Source organism: Sinocyclocheilus anshuiensis, unplaced genomic scaffold, assembly GCF_001515605.1.
Source record: "Sinocyclocheilus anshuiensis isolate Anshui unplaced genomic scaffold, SAMN03320099.WGS_v1.1 scaffold447, whole genome shotgun sequence".
NCBI lineage: Eukaryota > Metazoa > Chordata > Actinopteri > Cypriniformes > Cyprinidae > Sinocyclocheilus > Sinocyclocheilus anshuiensis.
The window spans coordinates 2,406,675-2,421,224 of NW_015552615.1; the positions used below are offsets into that span (position 1 = coordinate 2,406,675).

The 14,550-nt window shown below is 36.9% G+C and overlaps 1 protein-coding gene across 1 annotated transcript in view; it reads left to right on the forward strand.

Moving 5' to 3' along the window:
* Positions 1-14,550, forward strand: part of LOC107666002 (voltage-dependent calcium channel subunit alpha-2/delta-2-like) — a 256,052-nt gene that overhangs the window by 118,799 nt on the left and 122,703 nt on the right. The window lies entirely within an intron of this gene.

The window sequence follows — 14,550 nt, forward strand, 5'->3', positions numbered from 1 at the left end:
ATGTTTTTATCAGCTGTTTGGACTCTCATTCTGATGGCACCCATTCACTGCAGAGGATCCATTGATGAGCAAGTGACGTAATGCTACATTTCTCCAAATCTGTTCCCATGAAGAGACAAACTCATCTACATCTTAGTTGGCCTGAGGGTGAGTACATTTTCAGCAAATTAAAAATTTTGGATGAACTATTCCTTTAAGTGAAAGTTTAAATTTAGCCTGATTGCTCATTGCTTGGAGAAACAATTGAGACGTTAATGAGATCTCGTTTGTGCATTGGAAAGTATTGTTAGTCTATTGAAACCAGTCAAAGCACAAACATATGTGGACTTTTGCTTGTTTTCTAATGTTAAAGGTCAGAACTGTGGCACGTTTCACATCTTTCCTTTCTTTTTCAGTCTGTCGTTCCTTTGTTTCATCACGTCTTTCGTCTGTCTATTTTTGCAGTATTCATTTAGCCGTCTTTCATATATGGCTTCTCTTTCTCAGTTTTCATCACTCTCTCCTCTGTGCTCACCTTCCTCTTTCACTATCTCGCTCTTTCCTCTCACACCTCCCTCTTATCTGTCCTCGTTTCTAATCAGGCGTGAAAACAGTTTGAAAATATCATATTGTTGCAAATACTGCAATTGAATCCAGATAGATAGATAGATAGATAGATAGATCTGCAAATTAAATGTCTGCAAATCCCACCCCTGCCTTGTTTTGTTTTTTTTGTGTTTTTTTTTTCTATAGCTAGCTGACAAGCTAATGTTAAGCGTATCAGTCAGGCTGTATTTTTACATAGGCACACAGTTGCTTTGAAATGGTCCCTGGTCTGGGACGCCCCATTGACTACTCGCTGAGCCTATTTTTCAGTGCAATTGACTGGCTAAGTTAGTCACGTTGTCAAATGCAAGAGTAACTCTTTCATTGAGAGCTCCTTGAGCAAAACCCCCAGGCGCCCTTGGAGGGTCGGAGCTCAGGCGCCACAGCAGCATTATGAGGAAAAGTGAATCTGTGAGCTTATATGCTGTGACAACTGAAGGATTGTGCAGATCGCTGACTAGCTTGATAATCTGAATGTTAGTAGACATTTTGCACTTGTAACCCCTACAAAAAGTTACTGTGGTGTGTATATATATATATATATATATGTATGTAATCTCAAAATATTTAGTATATTAGTATATTATGAATGTGGTGTAAAGCTTAATGAATGATGGGTATTAACTTTTGGCAGAGTCTGTTTTTTGTTTTTTTAGAGCAGTCCTGTTCATGGCTATAAAAACAGACACCATAGCAATGCATTCCATATGTAGACACACACAGACATAAACACACATACATGACACACACACACACACACTGCTGTGTGATGTCGGCTGTCTCCAGGGAGACCGTGCCTTGCTGTCATGCTACACTTCCCACAAATGGATTTTTAACCCCATTGCTCCCGCGGGATATCTGAGAAAAGGCTCTAAAACTAATAATTATGAGACCTCCTCTCTGAGAGCCCATCTCTATTCATGGCTGCTTAGCCACTAAAGTCAGCAGTGAAGGAGGGAGGCGATGGAGGACGCAGGCCGCTGTCTGTCACACCGCATGAGGCCGCATCAGCTCAAATGACCTCATGCGGACATTAATAATGTATTGCGGGGCTGATTTCATTTGCCTTTATAATTAGGCCAGGTAATGAAGCACTGTAGGGGCCAAACCAATTCACCGTCTTCACGGGAGAGCCAGGAACGAGAGGAGGGGCGTCGAGGATGCTGGGATACGAAGAGGGGTCTCTCCATTTGTGGGTTTTAGATTGTAACAGTTTCGCGCTCTCTTTTGGAGCAACGCTGTAATTAGATTAGTCTCACATGCTCTTTAGCACATTAGGAGTGCCAAAACGCACGCGTCTCAGAGCGACAGCTGGAGGAAATACGAGAGACGGAGAGAAAAAGAGGCCGTTTGTGTCACACGGATTGGATGCAAAAGGGTAACGTGCTTAGAAACTAGTTTGAAGTAGTTAACATGCACCCACATATCTACACTAACTAGTCAGAGGCAGGTGTCTAGTGGAGGGATTAGTATTATTAGTATATTAGTGGAGGGATGTTTTCAGGGAAAGTTCAGATAAATTATTCACTTATTCATTGTTTTTTCGATCCAGGGTTATAATAGTTAACTAAAATTAGAACTAAAACCATTTTAAAAATAAATAAATAAAAACTTTTTTTGAACTTAAATATTAACGAAAATGTATAATAGAGAGCTCCTTGAGCAAAACCCCCAGGCGCCCTTGGAGGGTCGGAGCTCAGGCGCCACAGCAGCATTATGAGGAAAAGTGAATCTGTGAGCTTATATGCTGTGACAACTGAAGGATTGTGCAGATCGCTGACTAGCTTGATAATCTGAATGTTAGTAGACATTTTGCACTTGTAACCCCTACAAAAAGTTACTGTGGTGTGTATATATATATATATATATATGTATGTAATCTCAAAATATTTAGTATATTAGTATATTATGAATGTGGTGTAAAGCTTAATGAATGATGGGTATTAACTTTTGGCAGAGTCTGTTTTTTGTTTTTTTAGAGCAGTCCTGTTCATGGCTATAAAAACAGACACCATAGCAATGCATTCCATATGTAGACACACACAGACATAAACACACATACATGACACACACACACACACACTGCTGTGTGATGTCGGCTGTCTCCAGGGAGACCGTGCCTTGCTGTCATGCTACACTTCCCACAAATGGATTTTTAACCCCATTGCTCCCGCGGGATATCTGAGAAAAGGCTCTAAAACTAATAATTATGAGACCTCCTCTCTGAGAGCCCATCTCTATTCATGGCTGCTTAGCCACTAAAGTCAGCAGTGAAGGAGGGAGGCGATGGAGGACGCAGGCCGCTGTCTGTCACACCGCATGAGGCCGCATCAGCTCAAATGACCTGACAGACTTCTGATAGACTACAGATTATATTACACACACACACACACACACACATACATAGACATAGGTTATGTTGTTGTTTTTTTCTGTGTATCACCAAACAGTGACTGTTTCGGAAGATTTTGTAAAGACTTATTTTTGAATGAATCTATATTCTAAATGCATGTTTGATCTTATTGTGAATGATTCATCTATGCATATGTTTTATTTAGATTTTTTTGACCTTGTAATCATAAAGTTGGTATGAAATGGAAATTTACCCTATATGGTTGACCACCATGAATGTGGATCACAGCTGAGATCATTTGAGAGTTTAATTTAAGTTTAATATTTAAGTCTTAGACTTCAGTATCTTAAATACTGAGGTCCGTAATTGTCAATAATATGAGAACTGTACAGTGGGTTAGCACACTTAAGTTTCCGCAAAGCATGTTTCTAGCCTTAAAGGAAAAGTTAACCCAAAAAAGAACATTTGTTGAAAATGCACTCATCCTCTGTGTGTTCTGTGTGTTTCTTCATCAGAACAGATTTGGCGAATTTTAACATTACATCTCTTGCTCACCAGTGGATCCGCTGCAGTGAATGGGTGCCGTCAGAATGAGAGTCCAAACAGCTGATAATAACATCACAATAATCCACAAGTAATCCACACCACTCCAGTCCATCAATTAACATCTTGTGAAGTATAAAGCTTCATTTTTGTATGCAATAAATTAAGATGTTTTAACTTCAAACCGTCCCTTCTGAACGAAAACACCATAGTTTGTAGTTCATAATAATTTGTCCTCCAGTGAAACAGTCCATCTCCTGTTGTCCTCTCTCATCAAGATCCACTGACATATTTGTAAATGGTGCTTGATCTGTGCATATTTCTCTCCTGATTCAGGCAAGACAACTTTTCACTGGAGAAAGCAATATTATGAATAGAGGACTTTGAATTTGAATTATTTAAAATGTCTTAATGATGGATTTGTTTCTTACAAACACGCAGCTTTTCACTTCACAAGACATTAATTGATGTACTGGTGTGTGGATTACTTGTGGATTATTGTGATGTTTTTATCAGCTGTTTGGACTCTCATTCTGATGGCACCCATTCACTGCAGAGGATCCATTGATGAGCAAGTGACGTAATGCTACATTTCTCCAAATCTGTTCCCATGAAGAGACAAACTCATCTACATCTTAGTTGGCCTGAGGGTGAGTACATTTTCAGCAAATTAAAAATTTTGGATGAACTATTCCTTTAAGTGAAAGTTTAAATTTAGCCTGATTGCTCATTGCTTGGAGAAACAATTAAATATTTCTTGTTTTAATTTAGTTTAACTTGATGTATTAAAATAACTAAAACTTAAATAAAAATTAATAAAAACTAAATAGACAAAATAAACTACTAAAAATGGCAACACGCAACAAATTACTAAAACTTTAACTAAAGATAAAATGAAAACAGAAAATGTAAAAATAAAAGCTGGTTTCAAATATTAATGAAAACTACAATAGTATCTTAATGACCTCAAATAACACTGGTTAAATCTTCTTTTTAAAAATAATATTTAGTGTGTTTTTGACATATACATTAGTTCTAGTTTTTAACGTCACTAATTTGTATGAAAGGGTTAGTTCACCCAAAAATGAAAATTCTGTCATTAATTACTCACCCTCATGTCGTTTCAAACCTGTAAGACCTCCATTCATCTTCAGAACACAAATTAAGATATTTCTGATGGAATCTGAGAGCTGTCTGACCCTGCATAGACAGCAAAGCAACTGAAATGTTCCCAAGTCCAGAAACGTAGCAACGTCACACGGACACGCCGTTTCCGTTCAGATCAAATCACAACAACGTAGGAAACAGATCCGGTGACGCAGCTGGCACAGAACAGCATACGCTGTTTACGTCCAGTGGATACTCTCCAAAATGGCACTAGGGTGATGCGGAGGAAACGAATTGTTAAATAAAGTCATCATTTTTTTTCTTTTGTGCACAAAAAGTATTCTCGTAGCTTCGTATAATTGCGGATGAACCACTGATGTCACATGGATTATTTTACAGATCTCCATTAGTTTCTGTATATCAAATTAAAATTAATTTATTTCAGTTGATTTCAGTTGGTTACCAAGCTAACATTTCTGTTTAATTTTTATTAAGTTTTAATAATAATTTGAATTCAGTATTAAAATTTTATCTAATATTTATACTTAATTTTTAGCTTTATTTCAGTTAACAAAAATTTTTTTTTAAATATTTTTATTTTAAGTTAACAATAACAACACTGATTTAAACAAAGCACTATGGGATTCTCTCTAGTGACACCTGGAGTTAAAAAATTAAATTGCTATTTAAAAGTGTAGTTTATTACTGAGAAAAGTGAGTTTGTCTGATCATGTGATCTCACAATCATGTGACAGCTTAAAAAGATTTTGCCACTTTAAATAATTTCACTGCTTTTATTAGTAGCTTGTAATGGTCAAGAGTTTTGCCTGTAGTTTAACTACTTTAAATAATGGGTAGTTTTAAAGCGTATGCATACGCTTGTTTTCTGGTAAAATCGCCTTCCTCTGATGGTGTTTTCACGTCGAGGTCACAACTTGCATTGAAGCCCTGACACAAATGAAATGTCCTTTAGGGTGCAGCCGTGTCTGTTTGCTTAAGTGTATTCCCATAAACGCGTCCTCGTGTGTGCTTCTCTATGCTTGGCCAACTGTGGGAAGGAGAACACCTGGCTGTCCGCATGTGTTTGCGAAGCTCTTGTTCGGTACCTGCCTCGGTCCATCTGTGCTTTGTGCTAACAGAGGTGACATCATCGGCCCAGATTCCCAGAATACCATGGCTGCTGTTGCCGTAGCGACCGGCGAGGCAGCTCCTACTTCATTGCGCGAGTCACCATTACTTTGCCCCGCGCGCTTCCCCTGATGGCCATACACACTTAATTACCATGACAGGCGTGATAGATAACCGCACACCTCATCTGTTCAGAAAGTCCTGCATCTGTCCTCGCCGTCACTCTGTTAACATACTCGCACATCACTGTCCTCAAACACTGAGACACTTTACATTATGATGCATTAATGTGCTGAATAAAATATTCAACTCAAATCATATTAGTTAATTTATTTTTAACTTGAGAATTTATTAAGAAATATTGCAGGAATTTCTTTATTTATTTTTTCCTGGATAAAATATTCAACTCAGTATTTTTAAGATGGAAATCATATTAGGTTGTTTATTTTTAACATGATGATTTATTAAGGAATATTGCAGGTATTTCTTTTTTTTTTCCTTTGATGTAGTTGTCTTGTTTTTTTGGATATAATATTAAATTCAGTACTTTTAAGTGAAATAATTCTGGAGGGAAATCAATACCACATTAGCATTTTTTTTTGGGCCATTTTGTACATAATTAAGTCGAATTAAAATACATATTTTAATTTACTTAAATGTTATATACTTATACGTTTAATTTATAATAAATCTATTGAATAAAAAAAAATTTTAATTAATTTAAAATAAAATTAACTTTTATTAATTTAAAATAAATCTATTTAATAAAAATATATAATAAATAATGTAATTAATAATGTAATATATAAAAAGTGTCAGAGCTTAATCCAAGCATATTTCTGATAGTCAAAACATTCACAAGACACTGCATAACAGCCATGACCTGATTGTCCTTGGCGTGTGAATAATCAAGATAGTGTCTGTAGCACTGGTGTTAGCATTGTATGATTCCATATCATACGATATATAGTGTTTGATGTGTTATATTTGTTTGTCCAGCCACCCGTCTCTATACACAATACAGAATGAGCTGTTTGAATGCAGCGCTTGTCATGTTTGACCACAGTATCGAGCTCTCGCGGCTCGGCTTGTAATAACAACAGCGCTAGTCGTGGCACGCCGGCCTTTTAAATCCATCTGAATGCAATAGTGTGTGAAATAGTCGTTAAATTCTTTTATTGTGTCTTATTTCTCAAGGTCGTTTTGGCTAGCCTCTCTGTCACAATTGGTTTGAGAGCCATTTCTTGGCTGATTAACGCGATTGTCTCGTTTAAACTGGTTCAGGCAGCACAACGACTACCAAAAGACTACATCTCCTCCGGCTCGCTGCCCCGCCACTGTTTCACTGGATATCATAATACCATATATAATACGGTTGAAGAGACACTGTTGAGAAAAATAAACAAGGACTGTGTCAAATCTAGATCTGAACGTGATGAGAACATGCAGTTGTCTTGTATATCTGTCAGGCATCATGGAGTTCTACAATGTAAATGCAGTTGATTCAGTAGTACATTATGTAGTGTTTCAGTATGTCAGTATTTTTCTGTTTGTCTTTTTATCCAGGTTCCTCTGGTTTTATTCATGATTTTTGCTCAGTTTGCACGCACGCGCACACACACCTCTTTCTTTTGTTCTTTGATTTACATCAGTGACAGACTTTAGCAGCGCTAAATTTGGCGCTTGGCAAGTGTTAATTTTAGGCCCTGTATATATATGTATGTATGTGTATATATATATATATATATATAAATAAAAAGTGTACAGCATGTATGTCTATCTATCTATCTATCTATCTATCTAAAGTATATAAGTACAATTGCATACATTTATTCAGTGAATGCTTCATCAAACTAATTCAAACCTGTAACTATGGAACGATTCATTTTAAAAGATTTGAGTCATTTGTTTGTGAATTTGACCAATACCATTTGCTGCACATTTGCGTTGACATAAAGTGAAAGTGCATAAAAATAAAAGGCGGGTCTGCTGCAATCGCACACTGTAGCTGCTTTTTAATAAAGCTCTGCAACATGCTATTATGATAATAGCTACATTTGTTTTTGCTGTGCTTAGCACTAAAGTAATAACTATTTTCAATGTGGCACAACCCATTAATGCGGCTTCAGTCGTCCCATCACTACAATTACAGCTCTATTCATTATCACTGAATGCGTTTGGATGGTTTGGTCCATATCTGTTTCTGCTAGCGTTATCAGCGTATGTCGCTGTACTTGTAGCTGTCAGTCTGAAGGTAAAGAGCTGCGAGGAAGCCCAGGCCTGTTTGATTAGATGTGTTTGAAGGGTGTTGTGCGTAAGACAGCAGTGAGAGGAGCGAGAAAGCGAGGAGGAAAAGATGTGCACTTTCCATCCAACGTGTCAGTAGTATGTTTGAAATGCATTAGCGCTAATAGCTGTGCCATTAGAGGAGAGGAGAGGCGCTCTGTGCTGAGAGAGACACTGCCGTCTTCCAGGCCATTTGCTGTAATCATCATTCTGTAATCAATCAAGCCTTTCATCAGAAAACAAGACGCTTGCATTATTTTCAAGCAGTTCTTCTTTTGACATTGCATTCATGAAATTCTCCCCGCATGTGTTTAAATGTATTCGGACTTTAGCTTCATGTTTCTGCATATGAAGTCACTCAGATGTAGTCTATTAAATCTCTCTTTCTTTTGTTATTTGATTTACATCAGTGACAGACTTTAATTTGGCGCTTGGCAAGTGTTAATTTTAGGCCCTGTATATATATGTATGTATGTGTACCTATACTGCTGTACCTATACTGCTGTCTACGCTAATAATATGACCCAAACAATAAAATAAAAGCAGAAAATCACTCACTCTGGACTGAATAACGTCTATAGCTTTAATGAGAAGACATTTCTTATTTGAATGCTGCTTTTAAATGCTCTAGCGTGGAGATAAACATGGCGGATTGTGTGCGGCTCACTCAGGGCGTGGTCTCTGCTAATACGGCAGTGTCCGTGAACAGTCGTTGGCGGGGCCTGTAAAATTTGTTGCTATACAGTTGCTATGGTCAAATGTGTTGCTATAGGGCCTGTTTACACCTGGTCATTTCATTTCATGCGGATATCTATCTGATTTGTTAAAACGTTTCCATTTACACTTGGCCACATAAATGTGTCGTCGCAAAACGGATATAAATCCGATCTTCAATTCCCATGCTATATTCAAATTTAGTTCACGTCAACGAAATCAAAAGATAAGCGCTTCATTTTATTAATTATCAGCTCATTTCAAGATCAAAGACCCCAATAGGAGAGTGCGCAGCATCAGCACTGGAAAGATAAGTTTGTCTTACTACTTTTAATGAAGATGATTGTGTGTTGACCGTCTGCGTCTTACTTTCAGTTTCATTCGCGGCAGTTTGCCCGTCGGTTTGCTGAAGAGATGCTCGGCTACTCATCTGCTGCGATGTGTGTTGCATTAGCGCAGTCATATCTGACTATAATGTCATATAGCCTATAACAGGCCACTCTAAAATGTGCAGTTTTATCACACAGCACAATGCCACAGATTTCGTAAGTTTTGAGGGAGCGTGTAATTGGCATGCTGTACCTATACTGCTGTACCTATACTGCTGTCTACGCTAATAATATGACCCAAACAATAAAATAAAAGCAGAAAATCACTCACTCTGGACTGAATAACGTCTATAGCTTTAATGAGAAGACATTTCTTATTTGAATGCTGCTTTTAAATGCTCTAGCGTGGAGATAAACATGGCGGATTGTGTGCGGCTCACTCAGGGCGTGGTCTCTGCTAATACGGCAGTGTCCGTGAACAGTCGTTGGCGGGGCCTGTAAAATTTGTTGCTATACAGTTGCTATGGTCAAATGTGTTGCTATAGGGCCTGTTTACACCTGGTCATTTCATTTCATGCGGATATCTATCTGATTTGTTAAAACGTTTCCATTTACACTTGGCCACATAAATGTGTCGTCGCAAAACGGATATAAATCCGATCTTCAATTCCCATGCTATATTCAAATTTAGTTCACGTCAACGAAATCAAAAGATAAGCGCTTCATTTTATTAATTATCAGCTCATTTCAAGATCAAAGACCCCAATAGGAGAGTGCGCAGCATCAGCACTGGAAAGATAAGTTTGTCTTACTACTTTTAATGAAGATGATTGTGTGTTGACCGTCTGCGTCTTACTTTCAGTTTCATTCGCGGCAGTTTGCCCGTCGGTTTGCTGAAGAGATGCTCGGCTACTCATCTGCTGCGATGTGTGTTGCATTAGCGCAGTCATATCTGACTATAATGTCATATAGCCTATAACACACTCTCACACGTTTATTATTTTAACATTTTGGGAGGAATAAAATTTACATATGTGGTTTCAACAACCAGATGCATTTACACTTGTTCAGTTTCGTCTGGAATGCGGCCCAGACCACCTCCTGAAGTGGTTTGAGCGTTCGGATTTATATCTGTCTCGAATGCGTTTCAGAGGGCATTTACACCTGGTCTTTTCACGATCGGATAGCTATCCGATCAGACAAAACGCATGAAGTGACCAGGTGTAAACAGCCCCATACAGTTGCTATGGTGTTCTGATTTGAGTTGAAACACTATATCCCACAATGCAATGCGACCTTCTGTTTCCATAAGCAGTATTGCATTGTTTTATACAAATTTGTGATTTATTATTTGATCAGGCTGTTTTACATTGGGTTTTTTGATGATTTAGACTCCACTTCCTAAATCAAGCACTGTAATAAGGTAACTGTACTACTATCTGACATTTTTGTCATATTTAAAAAAAAAAAGATAGTAGTATGTACTGCACAGTATGCTAGTATTCCATTTCAGTCAGAATCATGTACACAACTCGATGTATTCGACAGTCATACATGATCAGTAACATTAGACGCCCAAGGGAAACACTTCTCACTCTTCTGTCATGTTCATTTTGCGATGCTCTCTCCTCTGGAGGGTCAGTAACACAGGCTGTGGTTCCATTATCTCTCCTGTGGAAATGCCTCATGCCTCCAGAAGCTCAACCTGCAGCTATAAAGACTTACAAAGAGTTCACAGGCTCCTACGGGCCTCAACATCTGCGTCTCACACCCGGCAGCAGATGGATTTCTTAGAAATACGGCTCTGTGAAAAAGTGCCTTAAACATTTAAGGAATTCTGTCATCACTTACTTATGATCAAGTAGTTCCAAACCTGTATGAGTTTCTTTGGGGGGGATCACGATGCCGGCTCAACATCGTGATGTCTAACAGCCATCGGCGATGGACAATGGCATCGTCTATCGGCCCAACCCTATTTGGAACAATAATTGATGACGAAATTGTCATTTTTGGCTGAAGTTAATACAGACAACGTGAAAACTGTCTTTAAAATTTGAATGTGATGCATTTCTTGACAACTGAGAGCTAATTCACTGAATGCTTTAAAAAAAAATAGGATGGTGATTAAAAAACGATTTAACATTGTGTTAGAGTATCAAGCTGACAGAAAATTAATAAATAGCATAGTAAAATAAGAAGGAAGTATGACAGCAAGAACAAATTCACAGCAACACACTCTATGCGCTCAAGGATGTAAAAATGGAAGAGGTCCAGAATGGAGGTTGTTCTTATACATCTCTACTTTTAGCTTGATTAAAGGTCTTAAAGATGGCCCTCTAAGGTTGGTAATGTATTCAATGGCTAATGGACCCCAGGCACTTAGAGGGGCCGGGGAGAGAGAGCGGCTCTCGTTCCACTTTGAAGAGCCAATTATCTCAAACACTGTTTTTATTGTGGCAGAACTGCTCTGCTTGGCTGCAGGGCAAAGCTGGCACCAAATGTAGTACTGATCCGCGCCATTAGTGGTCAGAGAGATGGACGTACTGTACAGATACCGGAGCACACTGGGAAAATATGCCAAGACATGACAAAATTGTTTGGAATGGAATACTAGCGTAATACTTTTTGAATAGCAAATGAAGCAGTATGCAAAACGTTTTAAACATATCCCATGGCCTCATTCAGCAAGTGGCGTCCAACGTTAGTATGCAGTCATTTGTTCAATTATTTATTTATACACACACACACACACACACATATTTATATATATATATATATATGTATGTGTGTGTGTGTGTGTATAAATATATATGCCGATATCCGATATGCCGATATTTTTCAACTCATTTTGGCCGATACCGATATATTTCCTTTTGTTTGGAAACAACACCAAGTGTAGCAAATTATTTTTAACTTTGTTTTTAGCTTATTTTAAAGTTCTTAACAATGACTTATTTCTTAGAATTAAATAAACAATAATGAAGTTATTTTATAATGACAGTACATTGAAGCTTCGAAAATAACTATAAATAAACTGTATATCAATCGCTGCATTTTTTTTTCAGAAAGATGCAGTAGTAACCTTAACATTTTATTTTAAAATGTAACATCTGTAGATGGTCTAAAGCAAAAGAGTTGTAAAAATTCTGAAAATCTTTTAGAGCTCATAATTTGTTTAAAAAATAACAATTACACATTAATGAGTAAATAAGTATATATAAAATAATTTAATTTAAGTCGTGTCGTGTTTGTGATTTTTTTAAATTCATGTAAGCGATAGCTTCTGACCTTTAAATCAAAACATACTCATGATTTTATTACATCAATTACTGCTTTATTTAATCAGAAACAGTCTAAATGTTATTTGTGTATTTTACTTTCATTTTATTAAAAATAGGCCAACAGCGCCCCCTACGGAATTAAAACTCCTTACCGAACGGGCATTAGGATCATTCTGTACTTGCATTCTCAGTTTAAATGCAGCGATCCAAAGCAGTGAATCTAATTGCCATTCAGGCAAAACTTTACTTCCAAAATAAGTCACACTTCTGATGTGATCTAATCGCTAGCACACCCTGAGCATATGTGAGTTAACGTATTCCTCTTATTGGCAAAACATATCGGCATATTTTTTTCATATCGGCCAATGCCGATATGTACATTTAAAGCCATTATCGTCCAATTCCGATATCAGACCGATAATATCGTGCATCCCTAATATATATATATATATTTAGAAGTCATGTATATTATATTTAGTATTTACCTTTACTATTTATATTTACTATTTATTTATAAAATAATATTTTTTATATTTATTCAATTAAGAAATCAATTTAATGTATTTTATTAATTGTATTAAATAATACATATATTTATTCTAAATATCGTTATTTCATTATATATTCAGATTATATTTATTATATTTTATGTAATTTATTAAAAAAATGTTGGCAGACAAAATGAAGAGACCATGGATGTTATGTTAAATGTATTTATTTAGTTTGTTATACACTACATATTGTTATTGTAGTATGCATTTTTATTTCGTATTTTATTTTATATTCTTTTTAAAAAGTTGGCTGATAAAATGAAGCGATAATGTATATGTATTTATTTTGTTTGTTAATTGTGCTCTAAATCATGCATTTTATTTTAAAAACTTTGGCAGATAAACTGAAAAGATAATGTTACTAGTGGTAAACCCATGGCAGCTATTACTTTGTCACATTTGAATGCATTGCATTGTGGGATACAGCATACTGTGCATATAGTATCTGCAATGCACAAAGCAAATCTGCATACTGGGCACAGTGTACATACTGCATACTGCTATAATGGTGTAATTAGTATGCTGTTGTGAGCCTGAGAGATATAAGAGCCTTTTTCATGATGAAATTATTCTTAATCTCATCCCATACATTCAGTCCAGCGCACATCAACATGCATGTGGTCTGCACGCTCTGCCTTCAGTGGTTGCCTTGGTGACCCTTCAGCTTTTGTAATTTTAGCATCCTGATTGGAGTCGTCTCTGTAATTTACTGGAGTGTCTCTCCTCCAGGTAGAAACACTCAGGCTGCTTTAGCTCTCAGCCTCCTCTGCACTCCTGCAAACCACGTCTTCACTGAATATTCTGACGCTTCTCTCCAGGAGCCATCACACTTCTGCATGCTGAAGATGCGGTTAGTTTGTATCAAAGTCAAGCAGAAACAGAAAGGTCAAAGAGAAAGAAAGAGAGAAACTGACTCTATACTTGCACTGCATACTTTCAGTTCTAAAACTAGATCACTCGTCTTCACTTCTACTGTCTGCACTTTTACAACTACAGGTCATTTCAACCAAAAACTCTGTGGCGAAGAGAATTTCTTACTCTCTAGTTCTTAAGAAAACCTTCTGCGTTGGATGCGAGGTATTTGTTCTCTTAAATCATGCTTAAAAATCTCAATGTCATTGCATTAGATAACAAAATAGTTATTGGTATTTGCTCGAATGCTGCTCAAAAACGTATAATTTCTTCATCTTTCTTTGCTCAGTGTCTTTGAAGTTCATCAGATTACCCATGAACATGATCCAGTAAACCTTCAAGAATACAATTTTTCTGCAGGAAAATCTACTTTTTATCTTAGATTTCAACAACAGGTTTATCAATTCGGTCCTAACAGACATCTTTATTGTGCAATGTCTTGCTTGAAAAATGCAAGGTTTGTGCTTTACTAACTTTCTTCAGTACAGTTTGTTGTTATGTAATGCAATGACATCTAGACATTTTAAGTGTGACTTAAAGGGGTCATATGATGCTATTAAAATTTTTCCTTTCTCTTTGGAGTGTTACAAGCTCTTGGTGCATAAAGAAGATCTGTAAAGTTGCAAAGACTAAAGTATGTTTATGCGGTGCGATGCAATGCAAGTGCTTATGTATAAGTCATTATAATACATAATTATGTTCCCACTGGATGCAGCGAATGCCTCGTTTATAATGGGTTTTATTGTTTTTGAATCATCGCT